Raw genomic sequence first — 17,162 nt, 5'->3', positions numbered from 1 at the left:
GTCTACACCACACTACCACACACATCAGCAGTCTACACCACACCACCACACACATCAGTCGTCTGCACCACAACACCATACACACACCAGCAGTCTGCACCACACCACCACACACACCAGCCGCCTGCACCACACTACCACACACACCAGCCGTCTGGACCACACCACCACACACACCAGCCGTCTGCACCACACTATCACACACACCAGCCGTCTGCACCACACTACCACACACAACAGCCGTCTGCACCTCACCACCACATACACCACCCGTCTGCACCACACCACCACACACACCACCCGTCTGCACCACACTACCACACACACCAGCCGTCTGCACCACAGACCACAACCACCAACCGTCTGCACCACACTACCACACACACCAGCCATCTGTACCACAACAACACACACCAGCCGTATGCACCACACCACCACACATACCACCCGTCTGCACCACACCACCACACACACCAACCGTCTGCACCACACTACCACACACACCAGTCGTCTGCACCACACTACCACACACACCAGCCGTCTGCACCACACTACCACACACACCAGCCGTCTGTACCACAACACCACACACACCAACCGTATGCACCACACTACCACACACACCAGCCATCTGTACCACAACACCACACACACACCAGCAGTCTGCACCTCACCACCACAACACCAGGCGTCTGTACCACACCACCACACACACCAGCCGTCTGCACCACACACCACACACACACACACACACACACACACACACACACACACACCAGCAGTCTGCACCTCACCACCACACACACCAGGCGTCTGTACCACACCACCACACACACTAGACGTCTGCACCACACCACCACACACACACACACACACACACACACACACACACACACACACACACACACACACACACACACCAGCAGTCTGCACCTCACCACCACACACACCAGGCGTCTGTACCACACCACAACACACACAAGACGTCTGCACCACAACACCACACACACACACACACACACACACACACACACACACACACACACACACACACACACACACACCAGCCGTCTGTACCACAACACCACACACACCAGCCGTCTGTACCACAACACCACACACACACACACACACACACACACACACACACACACACACACACACATATACACACACACCAGCAGTCTGGACCTCACCACCACACACACCAGGCGTCTGTACCACACCACCACACACACCAGCCGTCTGCACCACACTACCACACACACCAGCCGTCTGGACCACAACACCACACACACACACACACACACACACCAGCCGTCTGTACCACAACACCACACACACCAGCCGTCTGTACCACAACACCACACACACACACACACACACACACACACACACACACACACATATACACACACACCAGCAGTCTGCACCTCACCACCACACACACCAGGCGTCTGTACCACACCACCACACACACCAGCCGTCTGTACCACAACACCACACACACCAGCCGTCTGTACCACAACACCACACACACACACACACCAGCAGTCTGCACCTCACCACCACACACACCAGGCGTCTAGACCACACTACCACACACACCAGCCGTCTGGACCACACTACCACACACACCAGCCGTCTGTACCACAACACCACACACACCAGCCGTCTGTACCACAACACCACACACACACACACACCAGCAGTCTGCACCTCACCACCACACACACCAGGCGTCTGCACCACACTACCACACACACCAGCCGTCTGGACCACAACACCACACACACACACACACACACACCAGCCGTCTGTACCACAATACCACACACACACACACACACCAGCAGTCTGGACCTCACCACCACACACACCAGGCGTCTGTACCACACCACCACACACACCAGCCGTCTGCACCACACACACACACACACACAAACACACACACACACACACACACACACACACCAGCCGTCTGTACCACAATACCACACACACACACACCAGCAGTCTGGACCTCACCACCACACACACCAGGCGTCTGTACCACACCACCACACACACCAGCCGTCTGCACCACAACACCACACACACCAGCCGTCTGCACCACACCACCACACACCGTGACTAGGACACGCCTGCCCAGCAGACCAGACTGGACCTCCCTACGGCAACTTTCACTGGCGAACCCGTGTCAAGGATGTGTCGCTGCCGCCGCGTCACGCCTGCCTACACCTCCCCCTGTCTACACAACCACGTACAACTTAATAATAATAATAATAATAATAATAATGATAATAGAAGTATTACCATTAGTAGTAACTGTAGTAGTAGTAGTAGTAGTAGTAGTAGTAGTAGTAGTAGTAGTAATAATAATAATAATAATAATAATAATAATAATAATAATAATGATAATATTAATGATAATAATAATAATAATAATAATAATAATAATAATAATATTAATAATAATAATAACAATAATAATAATAATAATAATAATAATCATAATGATTATAATAATAATCTTTTATGGGCGTTCGCCGTTTCCTACGTGAGAGAGGTAACGCCAGGAACAGACGAAGAAGGGGTCTCATCTGTTACATGTCACGCACGGCAACTACAATCCCCTACCCACAAACAGGCCCCACAGACCCGGTGGCTCTATATGCTGTGGATTAGTTCCAATGACAGCACGTCGCCCCGCGTATACCATATAGTACCACCCATACGTCTCCAGGATGAACTTGACGCAGCCTCTACGCGTGTTCAGGATGAACTTGACGCAGCCTCTACACGTCTCCAGGATGAACTTGACGCAACCTCTACACATCTCCAGGATGAACATGACGCAGCCTCTACACGTCTCTAGGATGAACTTGACGCAGCCTCTACACGTCTCCAGGATGATCTCGACGCAGTCTCTACACGTCTCCAGGATGAACATGACGCAGCCTCTACACGTCTCCAGGATGAACATGACGCTGCCTCTACACGTCTCCAGGATGAACATGACGCAGTCTCTACACATCTCCAGGATGAACTTGGACTTGGTGATTAACACCTCCGGTCATGACACCCAGAGGTGTTTGTGTGTGTGTGTGTGTGTGTGTGTGTGTGTGTGTGTGTGTGTGTGTGTGTGTGTGTGTGTGTGTATCAGGATTTCCATGAACCATCAGCACGGTCGCCATCATACCTGTTGGGAATAATGACCCAAATGCAAGTTCCACAAACGTGATATATATGATGACTAAATAATGTGTTACGCCAACCGGTTATCACACACACACACACACACACACACACACACACACACACACACACACACACACACGTCGTCGGCCAACAACAAATCATCACTACAAGTGGCTGGAGTAACGGGAGGTCCTCGGTGACCCTGGCTACTGCAGACGTCATTAACGCGGAGGGGAGGCACCGCCCGCCATAGCCCTCTGGCGAGCGAGGCCTCACGTCGTCGCAGAGCACCATCGTAGGGCCACCGTCCCAACATCTTGGGACGCACATAGAAGCCCAAAGGCCAAAGGTTTAGACAATTGCACGGCGGATACCAAAGCCCCAGAAAAAGTCCCGACTTTTGTCACTTTTTAACCGCAACTTTACACCCTTGAAGCAGGATGGCCAAGCCTCTGACCTGGCCCTTAATATGTCTCGAGTTTACAGCATAAGTGACGGAAAGCCTTATCGTAAGCAGAACAGGTACGGTGCTCAACGCGCGACACACAAAAGAGAGTTCTAAGGTCTGGCGCTCAAGCGGGACAGGCGCGAAGCGTTCAGGTGAGTGTCACTCAAGTGGGGACCATCAAGGAGAGCACAAAGATGGGGGGGGGACTCGGTCTCGGCGCTCAACCGGGTTGCGCAAAGGCAACACCCCGGGGTGTGGTGCGCAGGTCGAGTGCCCTCAGGAGGTGCTCAGACTTGGCACTCAGATGGAGCGCTGGGGTACGGCAGTCCGACGGGGCGCTTAGCAAAGGTCGTCAAACGGGGCGCTCAGGCAAGGTCGTCAAACGGGGCGCTCAAAGAACAGCGGCCGGTCGAGGTTCTCAGACGGGGCGCTGAACAAAGAGGGTGCTCAGTCATAGTACTCACACGGGGCGCTCAGGTGGGTCAACTCGACTGCCCGTGGGGAGATGGAGAGGGGTGGGTGGGGGGGGGGTAGATGGGGGTGTGGCGAAGGGGGGAGGGGGTTGGGTCGGGGTGAGGACGGGCATATGAGGGAGGCAAGAGGTGAGGTCAAACTGGAGGACGGGAAGACCCCACCAGGAGTCGGGCGGCGCGGGTGGCTGGCCGGACCGCCCACACGCAACACTCCCGCCAGCCACCAACACTGCCAGTAGCGGCAGCAACAGGCATCGCAGGCAGCAACGTAAAGAGCAACACATGATGCAGGAAACATGAGTAACAGTAGCAGAAACCACAACTCCATCTATACCCACGTACACTTGGAAGGACGGTGTGTCCGTGGATGGAGCAAGGGGCAAGATATGAACACGTCTGGGGTTGGTGCTACCTGTGCGTCCGCTCCGGGAGCAACAGGGGGGTGGCAAACACCACAACGCCAACATCGGCCACCTCCGTCCGTCCACCGGACACACCCTTCAGGTAACGGGAGTTCCTGCTGCTGCTGCTCTCACGTTGGACGGTCGGTCGGTCGGTCGTGGGGGTCATTCTCGGCTGCCGAACACACCGGCTGCCGCCAACTCCCCTGCCGGCGACCTACCATGTCAGCAACCTACCATGCCAGCGACGTACCCTGCCATCGACCCGCAGGATGAGTGGCCACGCCGCCCAGTACATCATCCTTTGCCCAGGTATCCTTCCACTCCTACGTACCAACACATCCCTCACACATGCATGCCATCAATCTTTCCTCGCACTCTTCCTCCTCCCTCATTTTCCACATCTCCAGCCTCCACTTCACCAACCAACCACCTCTCTCTCTCTCTCTCTCTCTCTCTCTCTCTCTCTCTCTCTCTCTCTCTCTCTCTCTCTCTCTCTCTCCCTAACCTCTAACCTCTAAATTCAAACCCAGAATTAGATCATTTGATCAAAGTCACTCCGCCACTCCTTGTCCTCGACGCCACAGTGTTCCGCCGCCTCTCTGTCACAGAGTCATGTACCCATGTAGAGAGGTCAGGATCCTCGCCTCCTAACGCACTCCGCCACACCTGCGTCACCCAGCAGTCACAGTGCCCCGTCTCCTACCGCACCCCCGTCACACCTGCGTCACCTAACACTCAGTCCCCTGCCTCCTAACGCACCCCGTTACATCTGCAACCTCCGCACCACTAGGAACCCCTGTTCCCAATACCCCAAGGGGTCCTCTGCCGCCAGCCACCAGCACCGCTCACCGTGCCTCTGACGCACGCTCCCCCCGGCACGTCTTCAGCACCGTCACGCAAGCATCGTGCACAGCCTGACCACTTTCCCTGAAGCACCGGTCCTCCGCCTCCCTCAACACCCGCATTTCGTCACTACCTTAACCTCCCTCCCGCATCCCCTCACACTCTTACCACACTGTAGGTCGGTCGTCTCCATCAGCGGAACTGTCGAACACGACGACCACAGGGTACGACGTTACGACCCTTGAGCACGAAGGTGCGACTCCAGAGTACAAAGTTATGACGCTGGAGTGCGACGGTACGACTCCCAAGTACAAACTTACGACGCTTGAGTACGACGGTACGGTGTTCTGACCCTTGAGCACGACAGTTCGACCCCTGACTACTACGTTATAACCTTGTAGAAGGACAAGGCGATCCCTGTGCACGAAATTAAAACCCTTGAGTACGACGTGACGACCCTTGAACCCGACTGTACGATCCCTTAATAAACGTTACGACTCTTGACCACGATGGTGCGATCCCTCAATAAACATTACGACCCTTGAGCACTATGGTACGACCCTTTGGATATGACGGGCCTGGCCTTTCACCTGACCTATAAGCGTCGGGTCAAAGGTCACGCCACCAGACCCCCCCCCCCTAAGGGTCGTGCCGTCGTGCTCAAGGTAAACTGGCATCATCCGCTAACACCGTCGTCTTCATGCCCTACTCCTCCCAGTTCTCCAGAGGCCTGGAAATATACCCTAAAGATTCGAGAGGAATGAACAGAAAAAAATGACTTGGGATACGTATTACTGGCGTTCAACCTCAAAACATTCGCCCTCAAGCCCTCAGAATCTCCTGTTTCTACTCCTCCTTGCTGGGCAGGACCTCCGTCCGGTACACACGCCCACTACGTAAAAACTAAACAATTATCAGAAGCACAAAATCTGTACCACACTCGAGCCTCCACTCGCCGACCGACCACACCCTTTGCACCCGATCTACATGCATACACTCTCAAACACAACTCGTCCTCGCTACCTACACCTTACCCCACACTCCCTTACACGAGGACTGTGTACTGAGCAAGTGTGTATGTGTGGAGGTTTTAGAATAATCTTTTTACACTTGAAATTGTCTTCGGCTGGTAGTTCTGTCTTGACAGCCTTAATGACCCTGGCAGTTGTTAGGAATAGACCCCCCAACCTAACAAACCCTTACACTAACCACATCCGACACATTCCTTTAGCTAACTCCTGGTAACACCGCCCTGCACACGTCTTCATGACTCAATGTGCGGTACATAGCCTTCTGTCGCCCTCACACACTTCATGCTCAAAGATCTGAGGGACGGTTCCGCCACATGCCCCTCCTCCCTCCCCAACACTTACATACATCCACCAGGTTCGGCTTTCCAGCAATGGTAACCATCGTAATATCTTACAACTTGCACAGGACCAGACCCACATTGAGTGGCTCTTGTTTTGAGCGCCTTAACTCAGCCCTTGAGCACCGCGGTTATGGCCCTTGTGTGTAGAGGTGATGGCAAAGGCTTGACCCACGGAGGGTGAGATGACCCCCACGAGTCGTACCATCGTTACCGAGGGTCGTGCCTTCAAAGGTCGTTACCATAATGCTCAAGGGTCGTAACATCACCCTTCCACCTTCCGCCCTCATTACTGGGCCCCGTCGGCGGCACAGCTACCCTCCACACCTCTGTCTTAACTACACCTCACCGTGTTCGTGTTTTGAATCCCTCTACACTCATCAATCCCTGTGAGACCCCTCAAACTTCCCTGCGCCTCACCGTTCTCCCTTAAAAAAAAAAAAGACTTGTAGACTACACTCAGTGTACCGTCAAGACTTGTAGACTACACTCAGTGTACCGTCAAGACTTGTAGACTACACTCAGTGTACCGTCAAGACTTGTAGACTACACTCAGTGTACCGTCAAGACTTGTAGACTACACTCAGTGTACGTCGAGACTTGTAGACTACACTCAGTGTACCGACGAGACTTGTAGACTACACTCAGTGTACCGTCAAGACTTGTAGACTACACTCAGTGTACCGTCAAGACTTGTAGACTACACTCAGTGTACCGTCAAGACTTGTAGACTACACTCAGTGTACCGTCAAGACTTGTAGACTACACTCAGTGTACCGTCAAGACTTGTAGACTACACTCAGTGTACGTCGAGACTTGTAGACTACACTCAGTGTACCGTCAAGACTTGTAGACTACACTCAGTGTACGTCGAGACTTGTAGACTACACTCAGTGTACCGTCAAGACTTGTAGACTACACTCAGTGTACCGTCAAGACTTGTAGACTACACTCAGTGTACCGTCAAGACTTGTAGACTACACTCAGTGTACCGTCAAGACTTGTAGACTACACTCAGTGTACCGTCAAGACTTGTAGACTACACTCATGTACCGTCGAGACTTGTAGACTACACTCAGTGTACGTCGAGACTTGTAGACTACACTCAGTGTACCGTCAAGACTTGTAGACTACACTCAGTGTACGTCGAGACTTGTAGACTACACTCAGTGTACCGTCAAGACTTGTAGACTACACTCAGTGTACCGTCAAGACTTGTAGACTACACTCAGTGTACCGTCAAGACTTGTAGACTACACTCAGTGTACCGTCAAGACTTGTAGACTACACTCAGTGTACCGTCAAGACTTGTAGACTACACTCAGTGTACCGTCAAGACTTGTAGACTACACTCAGTGTACGTCGAGACTTGTAGACTACACTCAGTGTACCGTCAAGACTTGTAGACTACACTCAGTGTACCGTCAAGACTTGTAGACTACACTCAGTGTACCGTCAAGACTTGTAGACTACACTCAGTGTACGTCGAGACTTGTAGACTACACTCAGTGTACCGTCAAGACTTGTAGACTACACTCAGTGTACGTCGAGACTTGTAGACTACACTCAGTGTACCGACGAGACTTGTAGACTACACTCAGTGTACCGTCAAGACTTGTAGACTACACTCAGTGTACCGTCAAGACTTGTAGACTACACTCAGTGTACCGTCAAGACTTGTAGACTACACTCAGTGTACCGTCAAGACTTGTAGACTACACTCATGTACCGTCGAGACTTGTAGACTACACTCAGTGTACCGTCAAGACTTGTAGACTACACTCAGTGTACCGACGAGACTTGTAGACTACACTCAGTGTACGTCGAGACTTGTAGACTACACTCAGTGTACCGTCAAGACTTGTAGACTACACTCAGTGTACCGTCAAGACTTGTAGACTACACTCAGTGTACCGTCAAGACTTGTAGACTACACTCATGTACCGTCGAGACTTGTAGACTACACTCAGTGTACCGTCAAGACTTGTAGACTACACTCAGTGTACCGTCAAGACTTGTAGACTACACTCAGTGTACCGTCAAGACTTGTAGACTACACTCAGTGTACCGTCAAGACTTGTAGACTACACTCAGTGTACGTCGAGACTTGTAGACTACACTCAGTGTACCGTCAAGACTTGTAGACTACACTCATGTACCGTCGAGACTTGTAGACTACACTCAGTGTACCGTCAAGACTTGTAGACTACACTCAGTGTACCGTCAAGACTTGTAGACTACACTCATGTACCGTCGAGACTTGTAGACTACACTCAGTGTACGTCGAGACTTGTAGACTACACTCAGTGTACCGTCAAGACTTGTAGACTACACTCATGTACCGTCGAGACTTGTAGACTACACTCAGTGTACCGTCAAGACTTGTAGACTACACTCATGTACCGTCGAGACTTGTAGACTACACTCAGTGTACGTCGAGACTTGTAGACTACACTCAGTGTACCGTCAAGACTTGTAGACTACACTCAGTGTACCCGTCAAAGACAGACGTACCGTCCGTCGTGCCGTCGCCTTAACCACCCCGTAGTGAGGTCAAGACGCGTACCGTCATCATCCGACAGCGTCGTAAACCTGTTTACCATCGTCAGCACACATCGTAACGACGGACGGCCTGTCGGACGTACGTCCCGACACGTACGACAGATCACGCGCGCGATCTGTAACACAACCACTCCAGTTATACGCCCATGCGATGGAACACCGCAAATACGATAGTACACACCATAAACCTGTGGCTGTATTGCGACGCTACGATACGTATCGCTTCGATAATGTGCAACATAAAAAGGCTTGATGTCATATGCAATTTTCGTAGCTTCAACATTGCGTACTTCACCAGCCGACAAAAGTAGTTCTGGGGGAAATTACAAGACCCCTATGAGTCTCTCAACACCAACATCATGTGTTTGCCAAGATAAAAGCGTTTGGTGACTCTAATTCGTTCCCTCCGGTAGCATCAGCTGGGGTTTTACTGGCGGCGGCCGCCCGCGGCTCACGGAGGACAAAAACTTGGGCGTGGCGGCCTGGTGACGCCGCGCGCGGTGCACACGACTGAAAATGGAGGTGGCGGTGGCGGCGGCGTGTGGCGTCACGGCCGACCCCGTAGGTGACTGAAGTGCCGTGCATACTCCCGCATGGCTGCCATGAGCCCGACCCTACAGTGATACAGTACGAAGTGACCCCCTCATGAAACATCATGCACTGACCCCTCCCTACCCATCATGCACCTACCCATCATGCACCTACCCATCATGCACCTACCCATCATGCACCTACCCATCATGCACCTACCCATCATGCACCTACCCATCATGCACCTACCCATCATGCACCTACCCATCATGCACCTACCCATCATGCACCTACCCATCATGCACCTACCCATCATGCACCTACCCATCATGCACCTACCCATCATGCACCTACCCATCATGCACCTACCCATCATGCACCTACCCATCATGCACCTACCCATCATGCACCTACCCATCATGCACCTACCCATCATGCACCTACCCATCATGCACCTACCCATCATGCACTGACCCCTCCCTACCCACCATGCACTGGACCATCCCCTCCCATCATGCACTGGCCCCTCCCTACCCACCATGCACTGGACCATCCCCTCCCATCATGCACTGGCCCCTCCCTACCCACCATGCACTGGACCATCCCCTCCCATCATGCACTGGCCCCTCCCTACCCACCATGCACTGGACCATCCCCTCCCATCATGCACTGGCCCCTCCCTACCCATCATGCACCTACCCATCATGCACCTACCCATCATGCACCTACCCATCATGCACCTACCCATCATGCACCTACCCATCATGCACCTACCCATCATGCACCTACCCATCATGCACCTACCCATCATGCACCTACCCATCATGCACTGACCCCTCCCTACCCACCATGCACTGGACCATCCCCTCCCATCATGCACTAGCCCCTCCCTGCCCACCATGCACTGGACCATCCCCTCCCATCATGCACTAGCCCCTCCCTGCCCACCATGCACTGGACCATCCCCTCCCATCATGCACTGGCCCCTCCCTACCCACCATGCACTGGACCATCCCCTCCCATCATGCACTAGCCCCTCCCTGCCCACCATGCACTGGACCATCCCCTCCCATCATGCACTAGCCCCTCCCTGCCCACCATGCACTGGACCATCCCCTCCCATCATGCACTAGCCCCTCCCTGCCCACCATGCACTGGACCATCCCCTCCCATCATGCACTAGCCCCTCCCTGCCCACCATGCACTGGACCATCCCCTCCCATCATGCACTGGCCCCTCCCTACCCACCATGCACTGGACCATCCCCTCCCATCATGCACTGGCCCCTCCCTACCCACCATGCACTGGACCATCCCCTCCCATCATGCACTGGCCCCTCCCTACCCATCATGCACCTACCCATCATGCACCTACCCATCATGCACCTACCCATCATGCACCTACCCATCATGCACCTACCCATCATGCACCTACCCATCATGCACCTACCCATCATGCACCTACCCATCATGCACCTACCCATCATGCACCTACCCATCATGCACCTACCCATCATGCACCTACCCATCATGCACCTACCCATCATGCACCTACCCATCATGCACCTACCCATCATGCACTGACCCCTCCCTACCCACCATGCACTGGACCATCCCCTCCCATCATGCACTGGCCCCTCCCTACCCACCATGCACTGGACCATCCCCTCCTATCATGCACTGGCCCCTCCCTACCCACCATGCACTGGACCATCCCCTCCCATCATGCACTGGCCCCTCCCTACCCACCATGCACTGGACCATCCCCTCCCATCATGCACTGGCCCCTCCCTACCCACCATGCACTGGACCATCCCCTCCCATCATGCACTGGCCCCTCCCTACCCACCATGCACTGGACCATCCCCTCCCATCATGCACTGGCCCCTCCCTGCCCACCATGCACTGGACCATCCCCTCCCATCATGCACTGGCCCCTCCCTACCTCAAATAATCCATTACCTGGCCTTGCCATTAGGCATGCCCTCCCCCCCGCGCCTGGCTCCGCACGCAGCCCCCCCCCCCCCCCCCCCCCCCCCCCCCCCCCCCCCCCCCCCCCCCCCCCCCCCCCCCCCCCCCCCCCCCCCCCCCCCCCCCCCCCCCCCCCCCCCCCCCCCCCCCCCCCCCCCCCCCCCCCCCCCCCCCCCCCCCCACCATCGCGGTCACCCTCTGTCTCCCATCACCCCCCCCCCCCCCCCTTCCTTCCGTGTATCACCCATCTTGTGACCGCTCAGGGACCGTCATTAACGTCAATAGCTGAAAGGCGCGGAGAAGAACGAACACTGAAAACTCACTTCAGATCCACGAAACCGTTGTGTGGCCGCTCGGTCGGCATATCGAATTGCGCGCGCACCACCTTGGAATATATGTCCCGCCCCCTGCAGTTTGGCATACCTATAATCTCATAAACGTCGCCGTATTCGTAAGTAATATCATTACCATTATCATACTGATATCATTAACACCATCCTTAATATAATCACTGGGGTGCGGTTCATAATATACGTCAGAGCCAAGGTGCCAGCGGGATTCGTTGAGTACCCTGTGACGTCATGGTCCACACACACACACACACACACACATACACACATACACACACACACACACACACACACATACACACACACACACAACACACACACACACATACACACACACACACAACACACACACACACACACACACACACACACACACACACACACCGGGGAAAAAAAACACCCACCCACTAGTTAATTACGATAATAACAGCTACACTGGCATCACCAGTGGGCCTGATGCTGGCCAGCGTCGCGTGAGGGAACTGCTTCAGTCAAGAATATATTCCCCAGCTGGTCAACTCCCAAATTACGGGCAGAGCAAACGTCAAATACCCACCGTGATTACGAAAACAAACACACACACACACACACAAACACATCCCTGAACTACAGAAGAAGGACGGAGGTCTTGGCCACAGTAAGCCTATGGGGAGGAGAACTGACCTAGAAATTAAGCATTGAGGCCAACCATGCCTAGTCGGTCCCCCGTGCGGCACTACACCCTCCACACGATGCCTCCAACACCGCAACGGTCAACCAGATCCCGTGCACTTCACAATCCCTACAAAACCTTAAATTGTCCGAAACACTTTTCTTTTTTTTAAAGTCGCTAGATCTACGAGTGTACCCGTCAAAGACAGACGTACCGTCCGTCGTGCCGTCGCCTTACCACCCCGCAGCGAGGTCAAGACGCGTACCGTCATCATCCGACAGCGTCGTAAACCTGTTTACCATCGTCAGCACACATCGGTAACGACGGACGGGCCTGTCGGACGTACGTCCCGACACGTACGACAGATCACGCGCGCGATCTGTAACACAACCACTCCAGTTATACGCCCATGCGATGGGAACACCGCAAATACGATAGTACACACCATAAACCTGTGGCTGTATTGCGACGCTACGATACGTATCGCTTCGATAATGTGCAACATAAAAAGGCTTGATGTCATATGCAATTTTCGTAGCTTCAACATTGCGTACTTCACCAGCCGACAAAAGTAGTTCTGGGGGAAATTACAAGACCCCTATGAGTCTCTCAACACACATCATGTGTTTGCCAAGATAAAAGCGTTTGGTGACTCTAGATTCGTTCCCTCCGGTAGCATCAGCTGGGGTTTTACTGGCGGCGGGCCGCCCGCGGCTCACGGAGGACAAAAACTTGGGCGTGGCGGCCTGGTGACGCCGCGCGCGGTGCACACGACTGAAAATGGAGGTGGCGGTGGCGGCGGCGTGTGGCGTCACGGCCGACCCCGTAGGTGACTGATGTGCCGTGCATACTCCCGCATGGCTGCCATGAGCCCGACCCTACAGTGATACAGTACGAAGTGACCCCCTCATGAAACATCATGCACTGACCCCTACGTACCTATCAGGCACTGACCAGTCCCTACCCATCAGGCAATGACACCTCCCCACACACGTCATGCACTGACCCTTCCCTAACCATCACGCACCGACCTCTCCCTACCCATCAGGCAATGACCCCTCCCCACACACGTCATGCACTGACCCTTCCCTAACCATCACGCACCGACCTCTCCCTACCCATCAGGCAATGACCCCTCCCCACACACGTTATGCACTGACCCCTCCCTACCCATCATGCACCTACCCATCATGCACTGACCCCCTCCCACACGCATCACGCACAGACGGTCCGTCGTGGGCAGAAGTTTTCTCAGCTGTCACGTCGTCAGACTGAGAACGACGGAGGCCTCTACAAACCACGGCTGAACATCTGCTGTCAACTGTATCAGTCATCAACAAAACTAAGCCGACGAAAAATGTGGGGGGGAAACGTGATCAAAATATTTATGAACACACCATTTTCAACTTCCTTTTCATCGGAATTGGTTCTCCTCCCGACTCCTCCTACCTACTAGGCAGTGTGTGTGTGTCTGTTCACACTTTCCTACAACACTTCCATGGGTGTATACCCTCGTATCTGTCTCACTGCCGGCTGTTGAGCCGGAGGGAGAGGTGGGTTTGGTGGGTGTCTGTGGATTCTTTGTGCTCTACCCTCCCGTCTCTTTCCTCTGACAGAGACTAGGAGGATCTTGGCCTACTGTTACTAGGCACCAGCGCATACCTCCGTCATGGACCTTCAGGTTCCGTGTTATCTGTCCTTCCCATGTACCCACCATGCACCGGACCAGCCATTTCCATCATACAATGGCCCCCTCCCTACCCACCATGCACTGGACCATCCCCTCCCATCATGCACTAGCCCCTCCCTGCCCACCATGCACCGGACTATCCCCTCCCATCATGCACTGGCCCCTCCCTACCCACCATGCACCGGACCATCCCCTCCCATCATGCACTGGCCCCTCCCTGCCCACCATGCACTGGACCATCCCCTCCTATCATGCACTGGCCCCTCCCTACCTCAAATAATCCATTACCTGGCCTTGCCATTAGGCATGCCCTCCCCCCCGCGCCTGGCTCCGCACGCAGCCCCCCCCCCCCCCCCCAGCGTCGTCATGCACTGAAGCAACGCGCTAATTGGCTACATTTAACGAGGGCGGTGCGGCGGGAGCGGCTTATCCCCCCCCCCACCCCTCCCCCACCATCGCGGTCACCCTCTGTCTCCCATCACCCCCCCCCCCCCCCCCCCCCACCACACACCTCCATCCGCCCCTGCTAACAGCCCTGAGTGTACCGCGGTAACGACCCGAGCACACGACGCTACAAGCACCTCCCTTACGATGGCCCTTGACCTTCGACCTAACCCTTAAGGGTCAAGCGGAAGGTCAGGGTCGTCAGTTACGATGGCCCTTGGCCTCTGACCTAGATAATCCTTAAGGGTCATGCGGAAGGTCAGGTCATCATACGCAAGCGTCGTAACTTCACGATTTTGGGTTAAACTAAAAAAAAAAAAATAAACAAAAAACACAATAACTTCCCGTGACCTTTAACCCCGTGGTCTCTAACACATAAAGGCAATTGCCATAGTAATGTAATTCACGGATGACATTTCCTCCAGTTACCTTATTACTCTCTTTGATCTCCTTTATTTCCTTCTCAGCGTAACGCGCAAAACTACATGAAGGTCGGAGATCCAGGGCTGGTCTCTATCCCCACACCTTGGGTCTACGAGCAGGCCTCCCGGAAGACCACCTGATCAACTGGGGCTGTTCCTGCTCACCATCCTGCATGCAAGACGCAGGCGCTATACCACTCAGCCAGGCTAACCTGACTGCACCAGCTGGTCCATAAAGTCCAGAGTTCTGTAGACTACACTCAGTGTACAATCGGGACTTGTAGACTACACTCAGTGTACCATCGCGACTTGTAGACTACATTCAGTGTACCGTCAAGACTTGTATACTTCAGTCAGTGTACCGTCGAGACTTGTAGACTACACTCAGTGTACCGCCAAGACTTGTAGACTACACTCAGTGTACCGACGAGACTTGTAGACTACACTCAGTGTACCGTCGAGACTTGTATACTACACTCAGTGTACCGTCAAGATTTATGTACTACATCCCGAGTACACCGCCAAGACTTGTACACTACACCGCGGATGTACACCTCTGGTTTCCTCTGTAGTACACTTCGGCTGGGACCGTTCATGAGCACGACCCCATGAGCCACATTCACACAGGTTGATGGATCATGAGACACGTTTGTCCGTGGCTGTGTTGTTTACTTATGGAGAGGGAGGGAGGGAGTCCACGTGCCATCCGGGCTGGGCACGTCTTCCACCTTCGCCGCCGCTGTCACCAGACGACACCACCTTGCCCCGGTGTGGCGGGAGAGCCCCTGGCGGTGTCGGCGGCGGCTGGGAGGTTGGTACGGGGCTGCACATCACAGCGGCCGCGAGCAGGAAGTACATTTTCAAGGGGAGAGAGCATGATGGTCGGGTATTTAGTGGGCTCATCGTCGCGTCTGTTGGCGAGGGATCCCGTGGAGGCGGGCGGCCGTACCAGCACCACCACGCCCTTACTCGGTGTGCCTCCCATGACCTTCATCAAGGAGCAGCCCCTCTCCCCCAGCCTCGACCATACAATCAATAAAGACGACCATGTGTTCTCCTCCCTCCTCCTCCTCCCCTGAGGCAGGTGTGCTCATCCGACACTCTTACAACGACGGACCATATTTCTCCCTCCTTCCCTCCCTCCCCCCTAAGGCAGGTGTGCACATCCCACACTCTTGCAACACACTAGGCAGCGCGATGCACGACCGTCCAACGGCGATCCACACGACCAGCTTGAGGTAGTCTGTCGACCAGGCACTCGCGACAGAGCACAATCGTGTTCGACCTTCTCATGGAAAGAACAGATGGCTATTTCTACATACAAAAATATATATATACAAAAAAAATATATACAAAAGGGATGCAACCATTATACCACGGACCCCAAACATTTAACTGTCAGACAAGCTGTTTAATAATAACATAAATTTCACAGCACACACATTTTAACTTTTCGAATGGCTACGTAAAAAGTAGGACACGTTCGGATCAGCGAGCCGATGCGATTCTCACTAAATGGGTAATGATGTATAAGGATTGCCTTAGCCCCTAAACACTCGCGTGATAGCAATTCTATTTTTATTCTATTTCCAAAGGTTTGGGAAAAAAAGAAAATTCACTCCTGCATTATCTGTACACATGTCTGGTACATCATTTGATTTTCAAGTCTTACGTCTTCAAAGCTTCCACGACTGAGCAATAAAATGACGACTTAACTCCCCGGGTACGATGGCATGGTATGTGTCCTGCCCCTAAAGTGCGAGGTGAAAGGCCAGGCCATCATCAGTGTCAAGGGTCATGCCG

The 17,162-nt window shown here is 53.8% G+C and overlaps 1 protein-coding gene across 4 annotated transcripts in view; it reads right to left on the bottom strand.

Annotated features, from left to right (window-relative positions):
- The window catches only part of LOC139766115 (uncharacterized), a 330,050-nt gene that overhangs the window by 152,028 nt on the left and 160,860 nt on the right, over positions 1 to 17,162 (bottom strand). The gene's annotated exons all lie outside the window — the stretch shown is intronic.

Source organism: Panulirus ornatus, chromosome 57 (genome assembly GCF_036320965.1).
Source record: "Panulirus ornatus isolate Po-2019 chromosome 57, ASM3632096v1, whole genome shotgun sequence".
Lineage (NCBI taxonomy): Eukaryota > Metazoa > Arthropoda > Malacostraca > Decapoda > Palinuridae > Panulirus > Panulirus ornatus.
This window is presented reverse-complemented; position numbering and strand designations above follow the sequence as displayed.